Below are 13245 nucleotides of genomic sequence, written 5' to 3'. Positions count from 1 at the left end.
TGTACGACGGGATACTTCGCCTACCGCTGGCCGGGAGGAGCGAGATCGTAGGCTTCGCGGACGACGTGGCCTTGCTCGTTGTTGACAAGCATCCCGACAAGGCCGAGGAAAGTTGTAACCAAAACATCAGGGCCATTGAACATTAGCTCAGCTTAATGGGGTTAGAGCTGGCGCCGGAGAAGACTGAGGCTGTCCTGATAAGCTCAAGGAAGACAGTGGAGACGGCCACTGTCGAAGTAGGCAGCAGGCAAGCAGAAAAGAAAGCTCAAGGAGTGCCAGCCCGTGCTTGAGGGAGTTGCAGAGGATTTAGACAAGGTGCGACAACTGCAGCGTTTGCAACAGTATCTGCTCCTGGTGCAGGACATTCAGGAGATAAGCGCTGCCCTTGGCAATGCCATCAATGGCAAGGACGAGGGCAAACTGGTTAATATACCTAACCCTCTACGAGGGCAGCGACTGCGAGCACAGCGTAGTGGGTCGCCTGCATGCTGTGCAGGCACAGTCGCTGAAATCCTTTGCCGAACGCACTGCCATCTACTGGCACAAGCTGCTCCTCAAGCGGCTGTCCAGCGAATTCGAGGCTGTACTGAAGAGCATGCGCTGGGCGCATCTAGAACAGCAGGCCCTCAACTATTGGTCCGCACGAGACACTACCAAGGCGCAACTGCTAGCGGAGTACATCTTCCTCATCAAATCTCCAGCCGAAGGGCGGGCGCCACTGCAAAGCATCACGCCTGGGAGTCATAATTGACACCAGGCTTTCGTTCCGGGAACACATAGCCTACGCTAGCTCGAAAGCAGGAGGAGTAAATCGGGTGCTATCAAACATAATGCTGAACACCCGAGGCCCAAAACAGGCGAGTAGACGGCTGCTGACGAGCGTCACCCGAGCGACCATGCTATATGCCGCCCCGATGTGGACAAAAGCGCTTGGAACCAAAAGCTACGCCCAGGGCCTAAATGCTACCCACAGACTGTCGGCACTACGTATCTGCTGCGACTTCAGAACAGTGTCCAATGCGGCGGCATTGGTGATAGCAGGAATTCCGCCTCTAGACCTGTTAGCGCAGGAAAACCAAGTGGTCTTCAACCAAACCCACGGTCGAAGCCTCTCCCCCTGCGCCAAGAGGGCAATACGAGCTGAAGCAAGGCAGCACACCCTGGAGACATGGCAACACAGGTGGAACAACGAGCTTAAGGGTCGCTGGACGCAGCAGCTGATACCCAACCTCAAACCGTGGCTAGAACGGAAGCATGGCGAAATAACGTTCCACCTAACGCAGCTGATCAGCGGGCACGGTTGCTTTCGCAGCTACCTGAAGCCCTTTAGACATGAGGAGGCGGATGATTGCCCACGGTGCGGAAGTGGACGGAGCGAAACAGCTGAGCACGTTCTCTTCTCGTGCGATAAATACGCTAGGGAACGGAGCTCTCTGGAAACCGTACTTGGCAGCAGACTGAATGCGGACAACCTAGTCCCATTCATGCTGCAGGGGGAGGCGGAATGGCAAGCGGTCAACAGCTTCGCCGCAGCGTTAACCACCGAGCTCAGAAGAGCCGAGAGAGCCAGGAGGGTCTACGAGTGAGCAAATCCTGATCGTCCTCGCGAAGCAATGCTTCAGGGCCATACCGCGGGGTGTCCTGGATTTGCCCTCCTTAATGTATAATGTTATTTTGTAAATAGTTAGTCAATAAACGAATTAAAAAAAAAAATAATACATTACCACATAGCAACAGCCATACACAAAATCATAGAATGCCTCATAAATTCAAGTATAACATAAGAATCCCAATTCTGGTGACAATAACAAATCCAGCCTGCCCTAATGTAAACATTAACATCCGCTGCCGAATCCGTTATTCCCACCAAAGGGTCAAAACCGCTTACGCAGCTCAAATTTTCGTCTGATCAGTACCCATGAGTGATGCACTCAAGAGGGCACCCAATCCAACAGACATAAAGGTGTCAAAAAGTAGAATTCATCTTCCAACACTAGAAACTGTAAGTAAAAGCACCTATCAAACAGCTTATGTATTTGAAGCAAATCATTAGAATTGGAGACAAATTGACTAAGAGAATAAGAACCGTACATAGTGTAAATAAACAACCGGAAGTTGCGTGATACGCAGCCCTACCCAGGCGACGCCCTTGTGTCTTTGTGCGTTACTTACTATCTGTTTCGTGTTTTGTTTGCAGTCCTGTTGTTGTTGTACGCACATAAACTGCCTGTTTTTTCAAACCACATATTCTACGTTACCTCCGAACAGCCATACTCTTTCGCGGTATCAAAGTCGAATCTAATATTTTGTCCCAATCTAAATTATATATCAAAATATATCAATATATATCAAATTTAAAACTAATCTTGAAAAAAATCTACCTGACTTTAAAAAAGCATTTTACTCTGATAATCATTCTCTTTTTTAAGGAAACTTGTTTTATTAGGTTCCCTGTTGATCTTCTAAATTGGATTTTAAGTGATCTGAATTTCCAGACGCAACGTGTCCTTTTTAAAAGTTCTCATTCCCACAAGGGAGCCACCCTGGTCCGCTCCTTTTTACCTTAATTATTACCGTCCTTCCCTCAGTAATAAAGCATTCGCGTATACTTATGTACGCTGACGATGTCCTCCAGTATAAGGATATTTCTTGACATTTGGACTTGAAATTTGATCTAGACAGCTTTCATATATGCTGCCCTGATAACGTTCTTAACTTAAATGGCTTAACGTATGTATAAAGTTATGACCTTTTGTCGTGTCAACACAATACACTCGACTTATACTAAGTGGGTGCTCTTTGGATAAATTAACACGAGATGATGATCTTATTATTCTACGGACTTTAACCTAAAATTCTTAAACCATATCTCGACTGCTGTCAATAAGGCGGCTAGGTAGTTATATTTTATAATTATTGTTATAATTAAATTATAATTAAAACCTTATTCATTTCGCTATTCCGACCGATTATTGAGTATGGATCACCTGTTTGGAGTCCACAATACGCAATTAACTTGAACCGCATTGAATCGGTCCAAAAAACTTCTTTCTTTTTTTGCCTTGCGGCGACTAAATTGGGATGCAAACCGTATATTACCTCCTTATTCCAGTAGACTACTTTTAATTAATTTACCTTCGCTAGCTAACCGTAAAACGATGCTTGCAACAGTCTTTATTGGTAAGCTTACTCGTGGTGAAGTTGAGAGTCCCGACTTGATTAGTCGGCTTAACTTCTCTGTTTCAAGCACAATCACTAGAAACTACATACCTCTCATCTTAAATCATTGTAGGTCTAACTATCAGTTGCATGAGCCTTACAGAATATTATGTTCTGACTATAATAGGCTTTATCCTATTATCTGTAATCTTTACTCTTTGCCGCTCCTAACCTAAGAAATTCTATCTTTTTTCAGACATAAATACTAATATTTATATTTATTACATTTATTTATTCGTTTTATATATTTTTTGCTTTAAAAAAATAATAAAAATAATACAAAATAAGACAGGGGCATACTTTATTATAAATTTTTATTGCGGTGGTGCTTCTTCCGAGGCTATTCTCTGAAATTTTTTGAATGCTTCCTTTGGCTCGAACGAGTTTTTGCGGGATACTGTACTCTGAGTGCTCTGAGTACCCAGTCCTGCTTCATATACCTAGCACAAAACCCCAACGGAAAAGCCGAACCGCACCGTCAAAACGATGATAGCGCAGCTCACAGGTGCCGCTCAGAGGACATGGGACGATAACTGTCCGGAGCTGCAGCTGGCGGTGAACACAGGAGTGGCGGAGACCACTGGATACTGGAGGGAGCAGTACTGTGCCCCAAGGTGGGGGACACAGTATGGGCAAAAGAGCACCACCTGTCGAAGGCAGTCGAAGGCTTTGCGGCGAAATTGGCGCCGAGGGTTGACGAGCCGTTCACAATAAAGAAATTCACACCGCAACCAGAAAGGTGAAAACGGTGAGGATTTTGTTTTCCGACTGGAGTTCCTAAGGCGTCAACATCCGTGTCCGTGGCAAGAGATCTTGAGGAACTTCCTTGTCCTCCTATCGGGAAGAGCTAAGGAGTGGCATGGGGTCCACGTTCGCCAGTCCAGAATGGACACCTGGGCCCAGTTTCGCAGGGCGCTGATGGAACGGTTCCGGGGTCACCAGACTTAGCACGAAAAGATGCACGAGCTGCTTCAATGCAAACAACATCCTGGGGAAAGCGCTGACGTTTATATCTATTCCATGCAACAACTGCCCTCGCGCTTGAAAAAACCAAAGCCGGAACGTCGATTGGTAAGGATGGTTAAAAAAGGCTTGAGAGACGGGATAACGCGATACGTATATGCGATGGAGGTGTTCACCGTTGATGAGCTTCGTGAGGAGTGCGTTGAGGTTCATATGGGCAGCAGGGTAAAATGCGGGTGAATGAGGTGCAGGGCCACGATGAAAACGACGATCCGGCCCAGACCCCGAGCCACAGCGGGAGCAGGATGCTGGAACTGTGGGAGCCTGGAGCATTGTTTCTGGGATTGCACAGCGGTGGTTTTGCAATCGTTTTGGACGACCGGACACGGTGTCACCAAAATGTCCCGATGGCGCGGAAAACGTCCGGCTGGGAAATCCGAGAGCTGGAGGGATTTGCCCAGGCACGAATCATGCAGAGCAATCGTGGAGAGAGGATTGGGTAATTCTAAGTCAAGGCTACGATTCTAACCAGCGGAAGAACGGATACGACGGTATTTAGAGGCCCAAAATCGGATATTTACGGAACACCAAATGAGCCGCATGCGACTAGTTTCGAGGAAGGTGAAAAAGGCGAGGGACCGCTTCAAGATTAGGAGATCTAAGCGACGTCAGGTGGTGGCCGCCATAAAGCGCATCCAATCTTGGTATAGTATAGCGCTGTCCGCTGTCCGCTGTCGCCGAGTATAGTATCCAGCTACCGTATGTGAAGCATAAATCGATGCGCGAGTAGAAAATGCGAACTGTGGCATGCAGACGATTGTACACGCCGGTTGGAATTCGCTTCACTCGAAAAGTTCTTTTGTCAACATGGCATAACGAGAAATAACAACCTGCGACATACATATATATACATATACTATATATGGTAGCATATGTGCCGTAGTATAACACTTGACTACATATACTTACACACACACACACATACATTACCACACTGAAGGGTGGTGGGGGGGGGGAGACCAAGTCTACATCGCCGTGAAGACGTCTTAAATTAACGCTGCGCGAAATATTCGAAACCATAGAAGTTGTGTCGGCCGGTGTGTGCTTCAAACTGGCAAAACTACACGGTGGAGTCGCGCCATAGTTTTTCGCTGTAATCACGCGAGTTAATTATGCGCCTGTTTCAGGTAAATAGGTAATTTATTATCTTGCGATTGTTGCAGCGGATAAAACAGCTGATAGCGCTGCCAAATTGGCACAGCGGGCGATCTGGAGAGGGAGGCGTTGCCAGATCAACCGTGTGATCAGTGTTGTGTTGCGACAGTAGGGCGCGAAAATTAAATTTAAAATTAAATTCGGCATTCCACAGTCTTCGGGTGGAGACGTGTTTCTTTCAAGCTACGAATAGCAAGTTCTAAAAACTACAACAGTATAGTGAAAGTTAAACACAAAGTGTAAAGTGCAGTTTGCACAACTAACAATTATTGACTATAGTAATTATTTACTAAAATAAATAATTATTCCATATTGTTCTGGTAATTGTTATATGTGGACTTAGAACAATGAATCAAAACGACATACGTTCTCAGCGACAATGTGAACAAGACGAGCGCCGGCTCTCTTTACAACGCAACAATGCATACTTTTCTTTCGTCTCACCGCAAATCGGTGATCGAGCACCCTCACCTTCAACTAACTCGAAACTTTTGCCCTCAGCGAACGACAGACCGCGTTCTTGCTCTCCCTCTCTGCCTGCTTCGGCTCACAAGTCGTGGAGCGAAGAGACCGCCTCTCCTACCCCGCTCCTCTCGCAGCGCCAAACGACCGTCCCGGGTAACTGTAACACTGCAATAACGAGTGCAGTGACCTCACTGGCAACTGCCACAACATCAACTTCGTCAGCGGCCCAACTAATTATCGCTGTGCCAGCTGTAAATAATTCAGCAGCACTGACCGTTTGCAACAACAATAATGCACGTAAAGAAGAATCAAAACAAAAGCAGAAGTCGATTTCGACTGTGCAGACTGGCATGGATCGCTACATCCAAATCAAGAGAAAGCTCAGCCCTCAAAACAATAAGGCAGGTAATCAACCCAAAATCAATCGAACCAACAACGGCAATGAAAACTCTGCAGTAAATAATTCAAACCGATATGCTATCTTGGCTGATTCTGCGACCGAACAACCCAACGAAAAAACGGTAGGGGAACCAAAAAAGACCAGGCCTCCACCAATTTTCATACGAGAACAAAGTACAAATGCACTTGTAAATAAACTCGTTGCTTTGATTGGTGACAGCAAGTTCCACATTATCCCACTTAAAAAAGGAAATATTCATGAAATAAAACTACAGATCCAAACAGAAGCAGACCACCGTATAGTGACTAAATACCTAAATGATGCTGGTAAAAACTACTACACATACCAATTAAAAAGTTGCAAAGGGCTACAGGTAGTACTTAAGGGCATTGAAGCAACAGTGACACCAGCTGAGATAATTGAGGCTCTGAAGGCCAAAAACTTTTCTGCAAAGACAGCTATTAATATTTTAAACAAAGACAAAGTTCCGCAGCCACTATTCAAAATAGAACTCGAACCAGAGCTCCAGGCACTAAAGAAAAACGAAGTGCACCCAATATACAATTTACAGTACTTGCTACATCGGAGGATCACCGTGGAGGAGCCGCACAAACGTATCAATCCAGTTCAATGTACTAATTGCCAAGAATACGGCCACACCAAGGCATACTGCACCCTTAAGTCCGTATGTGTTGTCTGTAGCGAACCTCATACTACCGCAAACTGCCCCAAAAACAAGGACGATAAGTCTGTGAAGAAATGCAGTAACTGCGGGGAAAAACATACTGCAAACTACAGAGGCTGTGTGGTGTACAAAGAATTGAAGAGCCGCCTAAACAAACGTATTGCCACAGCACATACATACAACAAAGTCAATTTCTACTCTCCGCAACCGATTTTTCAACCACCCCTAACTGTCCCAAGCACTACTCCAACAATTTCTTTCGCTAGCGCCCTAAAATCCGGACTAGAAGTGCCCGCCCCACCGACAAGAACTGCTCATTCCGAACATACACCGACAAACATCCAACAAACACAACAAAGTGGCATCGAAGCTATGATGCTATCCCTACAGCAAAGCATGAAAGACTTCATGACGTTCATGCAAAATACTTTGCAAGAGCTCATGAAAAACCAAAATATCCTGATTCAACTTCTTGTATCTTCAAAATCCCCATAATGGCTTCCCTACGGATATCTCTGTGGAACGCAAATGGCGTTTCACGGCATACACAAGAGCTCACACAGTTCATTTACGAAAAAAACATCGACGTAATGCTACTATCAGAAACGCACCTCACAAATAAAAACAATTTTCATATACCAGGATACTTGTTCTATGGTACAAATCATCCAGATGGTAAAGCTCATGGAGGCACTGGAATACTCATCAGAAATCGCATAAAACACCACCACTTAAACAATTTTGACAAAAACTACTTACAATCTACGTCCATAGCCTTACAACTCAACAATGGTTCAACGACTCTAGCCGCAGTCTACTGCCCACCGCGCTTTCCAATCTCTGAGGATCAATTCATGGAATTCTTTAACACACTAGGTGACAGGTTCATCGCAGCGGGTGACTATAACGCCAAGCACACCCATTGGGGATCTCGACTTGTGTCGCCAAAGGGTAAGCAATTGTACAATGCGCTTACGAAGCCAGAAAACAAGCTAGACTATGTATCCCCGGGTAAGCCTACATACTGGCCAGCAGACCCAAGAAAAATCCCAGACCTGATCGATTTTGCAATTACTAAACATGTCCCCCGCAACATGGTCACCGCCGAAGCACTAGCAGATTTATCATCAGATCACTCACCTGTTTTTCTAAATATGCTAACTCGCCCCCACATCGTCGACCCACCGTATAGACTCACAAATTTTAGAACAAACTGGCCAAGGTATCAAAAGTATGTCTGTTCACACATAGAACTAACGACGGCATTATCTACAAAGGAGGATATAGACAAGTCAACGGAAACTCTTGAAAACATTTTAGTTTCGGCTGCAAAGGCTTCAACCCCGCCAGTGACGTATGCAAAACCAAACTACATCAAAACTAATCGCGAAATCGAGCGGCTGGTATTAGATAAACGACGCCTACGAAGGGATTGGCAGTCTAATAGATCACCAATTACTAAGCACATGCTTAAGATAGCCACACGCAGGCTTACCAATGCTCTCAAACAAGAGGAAAAAAACAGCCAACGTTCATATATCGAGCAACTCTCTCCCACCAGCACTAAGTACCCTCTTTGGAGAGCTCACAGAAACCTAAAGACTCCAATAGCGCCAATTATGCCACTCCGAAGTCCCTCTGGCACCTGGTTTCGAAGTGATGAAGAAAGAGCCAGTGCTTTCGCTGACCATTTACAAAATGTATTCCGACCAAATCCCTCTACCAACACATTTATTCTCCCTCCTTTAATAGCAGCCAATCTAGATCCTCAAGAACCCTTTGAATTCCGACCATGTGAACTAGCAAAGGTTATCAAAGAGCAACTGAACCCAAGAAAATCGCCTGGCTACGACCTAATAACTCCAAGAATGCTCATTGAACTCCCAAAGTGTGCTATTCTTCACATCTGCCTGTTGTTCAACGCAATCGCCAAGCTTGGATACTTCCCTCAAAAATGGAAAAAGTCGACCATAGTAATGATTCCAAAGCCAGGAAAAGATAAAACGCAGCCATCATCATATAGACCGATAAGCTTACTAACATGTCTTTCAAAGCTGTTTGAAAAAATGCTACTCCTTCGGATTAGCCCTCATCTTAGAATAAACAACACACTTCCAACACATCAATTTGGCTTTAGAGAAAAACATGGAACCATCGAACAGGTCAACCGAATCACGTCAGAAATTCGTACTGCTTTTGAACATCGAGAATACTGCACAGCCATTTTTCTAGACGTCGCGCAGGCATTTGACAGAGTGTGGCTCGATGGACTTTTGTTTAAAATAATCAAGCTGTTGCCCCAAAACACACATAAGCTACTGAAGTCATACCTATATAACAGAGTGTTTGCAATAAGATGCGATACAAGCACTTCACGCGATTGCGCAATCGAAGCTGGAGTGCCGCAAGGCAGTGTACTGGGTCCAATCTTATACACCCTGTATACGGCGGATTTCCCCATAGACTACAATCTAACAACCTCCACGTTCGCTGATGATACCGCGATACTCAGTCGCTCGAAATGCCCAATAAAAGCCACGGCACTCCTATCCCGACACTTAACATCTGTAGAACGATGGCTTGCCGACTGGAGAATTTCAATAAATGTTCAAAAATGCAAGCAGGTTACCTTTACCTTAAACAAACAAACATGCCCACCACTGGTCTTGAATAACATATGCATTCCACAAGCCGACGAGGTAACATATCTGGGAGTTCATCTGGACAGGCGGCTCACTTGGCGCAAACATATAGAAGCCAAATCGAAACATCTTAAACTTAAAGCAAGGAACCTCCACTGGCTCATAAATGCTCGCTCTCCACTTAGTCTGGAGTTCAAAGCTCTTCTATACAACTCCGTCTTAAAACCTATCTGGACTTATGGCTCCGAGCTGTGGGGCAACGCATCCAGAAGTAACATAGACATTATTCAGCGAGCACAGTCAAGAATTCTGAGAATTATCACTGGAGCGCCGTGGTACCTTCGAAACGAAAACATACACAGAGACCTAAAAATCAAATTAGTAATCGAAGTAATAGCTGAGAAAAAAACGAAGTATAACGAAAAGCTGACCACCCATACAAATCCCCTCGCAAGAAAACTAATCCGAGTATGCAGTCAAAGCCGGCTGCACCGCAACGACCTCCCAGCCCAGCAATAAACTTATTAGGGCATTAATGAAAAAAAAAAACTATCACTAAGTGAAAGTTAATTAAGTTAGATTAAGATTTGAACACTTATTGTTAGTCTCTTAACACAAAGGGAAGATTCAATAAATAATAAAAATTAAAAAAAAAAAAAAAAAAAAAAAAATTAAACCGTTGAAATTTAATTTAATTTAATTTTGATTCTTGTTACTGGGAGCGCTCAAGTCTTTAAGAAAAGGGAAAAGGCACAAAGGTCGCGGACACACCAAATATCATCCTCTCACCGTGCTGGTGCCTAAGCAGAGGCTCTGGTGTCCGAGTCGAGGCGGTAAAAACCTCCATCCGTAAAAGCCAGGGGGAAATCCGTGGCCTACGTGGGAACCCCTTTCTAAGGCTGGTGCTTCGCCATAGGTAACCTTAAGCCATCCTTCAGTTGATGGACAGCGCAGTGGGGGGCAGTCCCCCTGATCGCAACGACCCGTTCAGGAGGAGCTCCCGACTTTCGAGATCCCCCACCAGAGGAGTCGGTAACCCGACCCATGGTGACGGAATCTCGGTCCCGTCGGTGGCAAGGGGTGAGCACGCAGGCCCCCAGCTGCCGTTGACTAGCGACTGCAGCGCTGCTTTAGAGGTGGAGAAATTGGCTCCTACAGCATCTACGACCGCGACAAGTCAGAAGACGATGGACCACATTGCCGTGCCATCGCAAAAGACGGGAGGGAAGTTCCCCTCATCGGTCTTCGGACTTGACCACTGCTCTCCAGAACGAGGACCTGAGGGGCATACTTACCAGGATAAATGGCAAGATCAGCACCCTGCTATCTGCATTCGAGACCCAACGGCACGTGACACGAGACACAAAGAGCATAGCTTCCGAACTCTCAGCCCTTAACAACAGGGCGATAGAGCTGTACGAAGGTACTACTAGCGAGCACCGCTTGAAGAGCAGCGCTACCCAGACGGAGTTACAAAAGCCTACCAAAAAGGTTCCACAAAATGCGCAGGTACCCAAGGTGCAAGTGCCAATAGTCCAGGCGCCCAAGCCGAGCAACCTACGTTGGGTGGCAACGGTGAAGAAAAGGCGACATCCATACCTAACGAGTCCAAGCTAGGCAGCTACGCATCTGTCGCCAAGAATGCTAGCACGGGTGCAGAGTGGACCAAGGTGAAGCCTACGCGCCTGCGTAATAACCGGAGGCACTCATTGTAAAAAAGACAGGAGAGGCTTCGTACGCAGAGATGCTTCGGAAGCTAAGATCGGACCCGAGCTTTAGCGAACTGGGCAGTCACGTGCGAAAAATCCGGAGAACGCAGAAAAGTGAGCTGTTGCTTGAGGTAGAGGGGAAAGCTTCGGAAAGCGTTCCCAAGTCTAAGAGCGCCCTGGAAGCGGCGCTCAATGACTTGGCCTCTGTGCGCACAGGAGCGCAAAGAATAGCTCTATCTTGCAGCGGATTGGACGAGGCTACGACAGCAGAGGAGCTCCACAGCTGCTTGGTCGCCCAATTTCAGGGCCTGCAGATAAATCCTGAAGATATCAGGGGCCTTCGCAGAATGCGGGATGGCACGCAAATAGCCTCAGTGCTGCTGAACGCAAACGTTGCGATACCAGTCCTTAAACAGGGCACCATAATCGTTGGATGGTCAAAATGTCGTATCACTCAGGACGTCCGACCCACGAGATGCTACAGGTGTCTCGGCTATGGGCATCGATCAGCAACCTACAAGGACACTGACAGGGCAGACTGCTGTCTTAGGGGTGCGTTGCAGCACCAAAATGCCTGATCTGCAGCAGCGAGGTGGACAGAAACCACCCGACGGGTAGCTTTGCGTGCCCGACCTACAGAGCGACACTAAAAGATGCCAAGAGCCACCTTAATTAGCGTAGTACAGCTCAATGTCAATCATTGCGCAGCAGCTCAGAACCTCCTGGCCCAGACTGCGGTTGAGCGCAATGTAGACATCATGCTCCTAAGCGAACCCTACGTCTCTGGTAGTGGACAATCGTCCATGATCCTTGACGAGACAGGTAAAGCAGCTATCAAATGCTGCAGCTCTCTCCACGTCCAGGAACTGACTGCTTTACCCATGCGGGGTATCGCTTATGTGAAGTTAAAACACGTGCACATATATAGCTGCTACGCTCCGCCGAGCGACACCCCCGATCAGTTCGAGGAGTTTCTGGAGGCGCTCGTGCACCATGCGAGAGGGCGAAGCCCGAAGACCATTGCCGGCGACTTTAATGCCTGGGCAGTGGAATGGGGCAGCAGGACATCCAACACCAGAGGCCGAGCTGTGATTGACGCCATGGGAATGCTGGACCTCATACTGCTGAACGACGGACGGAAGCCGACGTTTAACAAGGATAGGGGTACGTCCTTTATAGACGTTACCTTTGTCAGCAGAGCGCTAGTAGACAACAACAACTGGATGGTCCATGACGTCATGACGCTGAGCGACCACGCCCTGATCTCTTTCAGTCTGTCCCCGGAGGGCATGCCAAGGAGACTGCAGAGTAGAACAGCCGGGAAAGCATGGGACACCAGGAAGATCGATGAGGGCATTCTGGCCTATCAGATCAATTCCCTGGAAATCCCAAATGAATATGCTGGGAAGAATCTGCGACGCAATCATGCCAAGGAAAAATAAGGCACAGCGCAAACCACCCGTTTACTGGTGGAGTGCCTCCCTAAGCCAACTACGGTCTGATTGCCTCAGGGCTAGGAGAACGGCGCAACGAGCCAGAGGCAGTACCCACTACGCGGAACTCTTGGAGGCTTTCAGAAGGAAACGCCTAGAGTTCAAGCACGGCATCGCGGCTGCCAAAGCGCGGTCGTTTAAGGAGATGCAGGATGGCGTAGACAGCGATATCTGGGACCTCGCCTACAAGCTTGTTACCAACAAGCTAAGGAGGAGAGCGGCGACCCCATCCGACCCGGGGGTCCTGGCTAATATAGTAGGGGAGCTATTTCCAAAGCAGACCACACTATGGAGGCCAACAGAGGCAGCCCCTCCCCCAGATTTCCCGTCCGTCACAGAACTTGAAGTCGTCGAGGCAGCCAAGCGCATCAAACCCAACAAAGCCCATGGACTAGATGGTATTCCTGGAGCTGTTATAAAAGCAGTGGCGCTGGGTAGACCTGAAATCTTCAGG

The 13245-nt window shown here is 47.0% G+C and overlaps 1 pseudogene; it reads left to right on the top strand.

Moving 5' to 3' along the window:
- The first annotated feature begins 260 nt into the window (after window positions 1-260).
- On the top strand, window positions 261-739 carry CR41379 (annotated as a pseudogene).
- Window positions 740-13245: the final 12506 nt, after the last annotated feature.

This window comes from Drosophila melanogaster, chromosome 2R, assembly GCF_000001215.4.
Source record: "Drosophila melanogaster chromosome 2R".
Lineage (NCBI taxonomy): Eukaryota > Metazoa > Arthropoda > Insecta > Diptera > Drosophilidae > Drosophila > Drosophila melanogaster.
Note: the sequence above shows the minus strand (reverse complement) of the source record. Positions and strands in the feature narration are given on the sequence as shown.